Genomic DNA, 6,616 nt, shown 5'->3' with positions numbered 1-6,616 from the left:
ATTAAATTTTATATGCATTTTCCATTGAGAAAAAATGTAGTGAAAAGGTATAGAAAATAATTTCATTACATGTAAAAGTGTGTAATGTAGATAAAATAAAGAGTAAAATGTGTGGACATGTACAAACACATTTTTATCATGTATATTTTATATATTTTCATAATCATCATCTTTCTTATAAAATCAGTTTGCCTATAATTGCTTTATATATTTCAGGATATTTTATAAGTTGAAGAACAATATTTTTTTTGCAATACATGTTAAGGAGATATTCTTCTTAGTTCATAGTTACATGAGGTGTTGAATTTTTCTTTCAGATTATGTAAAAGATATGAAATTTGCTGTCAGTGTTGAGATCTCCTTATAACAAGAGGAGATTAGAAAAGACCGTATCAAGACATAGGGAGAAGCTGGTCATTCAGAGAGAGGCCTCAGAAGACACCAAGTCGACAGGCACATTGGTCCTGAGCTTCTAGCTTCAGGACTGTGAGAAAGTAAGTTTCTATTGTTTAAGCCATGCAATCTATAGTATTTTTTTTGGCAACCCTAACAAATGAATACACCTGGATTTTATAATGTGCTTGGGGCCAAAACAGCTTTAGTGCTCTGTCTAATTATCAGATTTGCTATTTGTGTGCACATACACACACACTTATACATACACACATGTATATGTGTCTGTGTTCATGTGTATAAATAAAATAATTACTCAATATCTCCTACATTCCTGCCATAGTCTATTTTGCTGAAGTACGACGTACTCTTGATAAGAATGTGTACTCTGTTACGCTTATGTGGAACATTCTATTAGGTCAAATTGGTTGATCATTAAGAATACATATACAGTTTGTTCATTTAAGTACTATTTGTCATAGCAGGAAGTTGACAGCAATTTGTGTGTTCATTGTTGGGAGAGTAGAGGGGTAAAATGTGGTGTATTGAATAAATACAAATCATCAATGAATGAACATAAATCAGCAGTTAGGAGCAACAGATGAATAGTACTTACTCCACATGAATATTAAAAACATAATATTAAGTGAAAATAGAGGCATTAGAAATGTGGTGTATGAAATAGTAGATATGGAGTGTAGGCATAGAAGGGAATAAAAAAATAAGAAAGCAAGTGAGGGAGCTTGCATACACTAGTGATGATATGTTGACATAACTTGGGAGCATGAGAAATTCAACTCTTCTCAACCATTCTTCACCCTAAAATTTATATAGCACATCTAGCAAAACCCAATTTCTATTTATGTTGGTTGTAGAATCCTTCAAAATGAAATCTAGTGACTATATAAATGTACAATAATATGCATAGGCAATATTCTTCTAATTTGCAATTTTTTCAGGCTCTAGCTGGGCACATTTAAATCAGTCTAATTGTTCAGTGAACATCATATTTATCTTTATTCACTTTAATTCACTTTCAATAAAGGCAGCTGGCTACAAAAAAAACTTAATATGTCATGTGAAAAGCTATACAAAACTTGCAAATCTAAAGACATAATTATTAGTTAAATTATAGAAAACTCAGGTGAAAATATCTATCTTGTATTGTAGGAATAAATAACATTGTTGGCAAGACAAGCATATCTTTGATTGTTCTGAAATACAATAAATTGAAATAGGAAGATATTCTTAACTGTATCTGTTAAAAGTCAGAGAAAACAAATTTAGAATGCCTGAAGTTACTTTTTTAGCTGAATTTAGCTTTTAAAAGCACAGAATCAGTAATACTTCACTTAAGCTGTTAATACTGATTAATTAAAATACAAGATGGTAGGGAATGGAGGGGAGTTGCACATACACACAGACACATAAACACACATATACATGTAGACAGATGCATACATGGACCAGGACACTCATTGCCTTTCAAAATTAGGTCAAACACACATTCCTTTTTGACTATCCTATTATAGCAGCACATACCAATTACTAAATATTCCAAGTAACTTTCTTTGGCCCTATGTGAGAACAATAGTGGTGTTATTAGATCTAATTGAGATAAAATGGCACATACTTTGAAAAGGTAAATATCTGACAATGTATTTAAATTGCATCTGGTATGAGCCCCTAAACATTGCCAAAAAAAAGCTTTTTGGACTCTAATCATAGACTATAGGTTAATGATGATAGATAACAGATAAATAGATAGACAGAGGCACATCTCATTTTACTGTACTTCCTCTATTGTGCTTTGCAGATCCTGCATTTTTACATATTGACGGTTTGTGGCAACCCTGAATTTTCAGATTCTAATGAGTCTTTTTTAAGCAAAAAAAGTCTTTTTAAATTAAGATATTTAAATTATTTGGGCATAATGCTATTGCACACTTAAGAGACTGCAGTATAGTGAAACAGAACTTTTATATGCGTTGGGAAACAAAAAAAAAAAATTTCTTGTGTCTCGCTTTATTGCTTTAATCACTTTATTATGGTGGTCTGGAAATGAACCCAGAATACCTTTGAGGTATGCCCGTAGATAGATAGGATGAAAATAAGTACACAAAACATAAACAAATAAATAAAGTTAACTTATTTCCAGAAACTGGAAGGAGTTTTACTACCTAGTTAAATATCCCTGGTTAAAAGGATATTAAAATTTGCATTTAAAATACAGAATGCTGGAGAGAACATCAGTTCCCTTTGTGCAATAATGGCAAATATTCTAGAGCTGTAGTTTCTTTAACACATCAATGAGCTAAGGTCCTAGGGCAACCAACTTAATTTAAACATATGAAAAAATCAAAGACTCCAAAAATGGAATGTGAGCACTTGCTTACCAGCGGCATATGCTTCCAGATTCTATACAAATGAGTAAAAAAAAAAAAAAAAAAAATTAGCTGAAATTAATAATAAATTGCTAATGTTGGAACACAGTGTATTCTGAGAGTACAGAATCTGGGGAACCACAGACACGCAAAAACCTTTCACACAGTTATAGTCTCTTTTACTTATGTGTCACCCGGTCATCACAAGAAGCAATGCATACATGGAAAATGTCCTGAAAAAATCTTTCCTCCTGGCACAATCTTGGAGGCTAGAAAGAGAAGCCACCATGGGTAATAAATGTGTGTCCCACTCAGATCCTTCTGCTGTGTCTCCCCCAGAGAACAGAATTCCTCAACTGCTAGGGGCAGGGCTACAATGCCATAAGCACTGGTGAACACCTACAACAGATGGGGAAAGGGAGATTGAATTAGCACAGTAGAGATCATATCCAATCCCAGTTTCCTATCACCAAGTTGTAAGGTATTAAGCAACAAACAACAGTAGTCTACTGCTGGGAAAGGCGCAAGAAAATTGAAAGAGGAATTCTGAGTGGTTCATGGAAAAGGGAAGAATTAATACTGAGGGTGAAGCAGAAATTGAGGGAAACATTCTGGCAAAGTAGCCACAGTCCTAAACTAAAAGTAGAATGCAGGAATATAAAGCCTGTGGAGAACTGAGTTTAATAATGACAACAAGACCCAAACCAAGAAAAAATCTGGACTAGATTTGACTTAGCCCTCCAAATAATGTCATAACAAACTAAAGGTGTACTCATTCAAAGCATTAAACTATTTATCTCAGTATCCTGTTATCTTACACAAGTTGTCTGGCTTTCAACAAAATATGAGTTATACAAAGAAGCAAGAAAAACTCACTGTCAAATAGGGTAGGGCAACCAACCATGATTTGCCCTAAATTCTGGACTTTCAAAGCCAAAGCTGGCAAAGATCTAGCAAACCAGGGTGAACTGATCACCTTATTATCAAGAGACAAAACAATGAACAGAAACAGAATGCAATATAAAACAGATTGGAAAAATCAGAAAATTTTAAACAACTGATCATAGGCTTTAGTGAAAAAGATAAATAACATGCATAATGAAGGATATTTTTAGCAGAAATTCAGAATAGAGATTATAAGAAAAGAATCTGACATAAATGTTACAAATGAAAAACACAGTAACAGATGGAAAAAGAATGGTTATTAAGAAGACACATCATAGACCATAACTGAGGAAATAATTAGTGAATATAAACATTGATTGATAGAAATGACAAAATTAAAAAAAAATTAAAACACACACACACAAAGAAGACAACATAGTGCATCCAAGAGGTATGAAACAATATAAAATACAGTGGTATACATTTGGGTAACTAGAAACTCATAAGAGAAGCAGAGAAAGAATTGGACAAGAGAAATAAAGAGACGAGTCGATAATTTTTTGAAATGAATAGCAGATTCCAAATCATAGATACAAAAGCTGAGAAAACTTCAAGCAAAATAAAATGTATACCTGGATATATCACATTTCAAACATCTGAAAATTAAAATTACAATCTTGAAGACAGCGAGAAATAAGACATACTGCATACAGAAGATCAAATAAAAGAATTACAGTTTATCAGAAGACAATGGAATAACTTTAAGGTGAAGGGAAAATTCTGGAATTCTATATTCATTTAAATTTTTTTGAAAAAAAGAAAAACACAGACTTTTCAGACAAACAAAACTGAATAGAAAAGGTCAGTGAAACTAAAATCTGGTTCTTTGAGCTTTTCCGCGCTACCCAGAGATGGGTCCATACGGCATTGTTCTGGATTCCCATCGTAACTTAAAGGGAAACTTTCACAATGTCCTGAGCCCTTGATGCCCTGCAAATGAAGGAGGAGGATGTTCTCAAATTCCTTGCAGCAGGAACCCACTTAGGTGGCACCAACCTTGACTTCCAGATGGAGCAGTACATCTACAAAAGGAAAAGTGATGGCATCTACATCATAAATCTGAAGAGAATCTGGGAGAGGCTTCTGTTGGCAGCTTGGGCCATTGTTGCCATTGAAAACCCAGCTGATGTCAGTATCGTATCCCCCAGGCATACTGGCCAGCGAGCTGTGCTGAAGTTTGCTGCTGCCAATGGAGCCACGCCTATTGCTGGCCGCTTCACGCCTGGAACCTTCACTAACCAAATCCAGGTAGCTTTCCGGGAGCCAAGACTTCTGGTGGTTACCGATCCCACGGCTGATCACCAGCCTCCCACAGAGGCATCTTACGTTAACCTGCCTACCATTGCCCTGTGTAACACGGACTCCCCTCTGCGCTATGTGGACATTGTCATCCCGTGCAACAACAAGGGAGCTCACTTAGAGGGTCTGATGTGGTAGACACTGGCCCGGGAAGTTTTGTGCACGCGCGGCACCATCTCCCGGGAACACCCGTGGGACGTCATGCCTGATCTCTGCTTCTACAGAGATCCTGAAGATATTGAAAAGGAAGAGCAGGCTGCAGCTGAAAAGGCCGTGACCAAGGAAGGATTTCAGGGTTGAATGGACGGCTCCTGCTCCCGAGTTCACTGCTACTCAGCCCGAGGTGGCGGACTGGTCCGAAGGCGTGCAGGTGCCCTCTGTGCCTACTCAGCAGGACCCTACTGAAGATTGGAGCACTCAGCCTGCCACTGAATACTGGTCTGCAGCTCCCACTGCTCAGGCCATTGAATGGGTTGCAACAACCACAGAGTGGTCGTAAGCTGTTCTTTCCACAAACTCTTAAAATGAAAATAGGTTGACGGAAAATAAAGTTTCTAAAAATTGAAAAAAAAAAATCTGGTTCTTTGAAAAGATAAGCAAAATCAATAAACTTTTAGTCAAACTCAACAAGAAAAAAAAGGCAGAAGGCCCAAATCAATAAAATCAGAAATGAAAGAGAAGTCATGACCAACACCACAGAAATACAAAGGATTATAAGAGACTACTACTAGCAAAAATATACCAATAAAATGGACAAAGTAGGAGAAATGGACACATTCTTAGAAAGGTACAATCTCCAAGACTGAACCACGAATAAACAGAAAATATGAACAGACCTATTACCAGAACTGTAACTGAATCAGTAATTAAAAAACTCCCAACAAACAAAAGTCTAGGACTAGATGGCTTCACAAGTGTATTCTATCAAACATTTAAAGAAGAGTTAAAACCTATCTTTCTGAAACTATTCCAAAAAATTCCAGAGGAAGTAACACTTCTGAACTCATTCTATGAAGTCACCATCACCCTAATACCAAAAGAAGACAAAGATATCATGCACAAAAAAAAAATTACAGGTAATATCTGTGATGAACATAAATGCAAAAACCCTCAACAAAATAGTAGCGAACTGACTGCAACAATATATTAAATGGATCATACACCATGACTTTATCCCAGGGATTCAGGGCTTTGGCAAGCGTTATTTAAGTATTTATAAGATAAGACAGCCAGGAAGCTTCAGTGAGCAGAAGAAAGTTACGGCATTCAAATTTTGTTTTTCTCTTTTCCGTATTATAATTATTTATTATTTTTGTTGTGAATGCTTGCTATTATACTGGGGGTTCAGCAAATTATGGCCTACTATCACTTTCTGTAAACAAAGTTTTATTGGAAAACAACCATACACATTTATTTACATGCTATCTATGTCTTTTCATGATACAACTGTAGAGCTGAGCAACTGTGACAGAGACCTTGTGGTCTGCAAATACTATTTGTTATCTGGTCTGTCAGAGAAGAAGTTTGCTGACCCCTCTTCTACATCATTCACTTGTTTCTCTCATTCCTGCTACTACTTCCTTAACTTAGGGACC

At 35.8% G+C, this 6,616-nt stretch overlaps 1 pseudogene; it reads left to right on the top strand.

Moving 5' to 3' along the window:
* Positions 1 to 4,520: 4,520 nt before the first annotated feature.
* Positions 4,521 to 5,703, top strand: LOC105093622 (small ribosomal subunit protein uS2-like; annotated as a pseudogene).
* The last annotated feature ends 913 nt before the right edge of the window (positions 5,704 to 6,616 follow it).

This window comes from Camelus dromedarius, chromosome 3, assembly GCF_036321535.1.
Source record: "Camelus dromedarius isolate mCamDro1 chromosome 3, mCamDro1.pat, whole genome shotgun sequence".
Lineage (NCBI taxonomy): Eukaryota > Metazoa > Chordata > Mammalia > Artiodactyla > Camelidae > Camelus > Camelus dromedarius.
The sequence above is the reverse complement of the archived record's forward strand: the minus strand, read 5'-3'. Positions and strand labels throughout refer to the sequence as shown.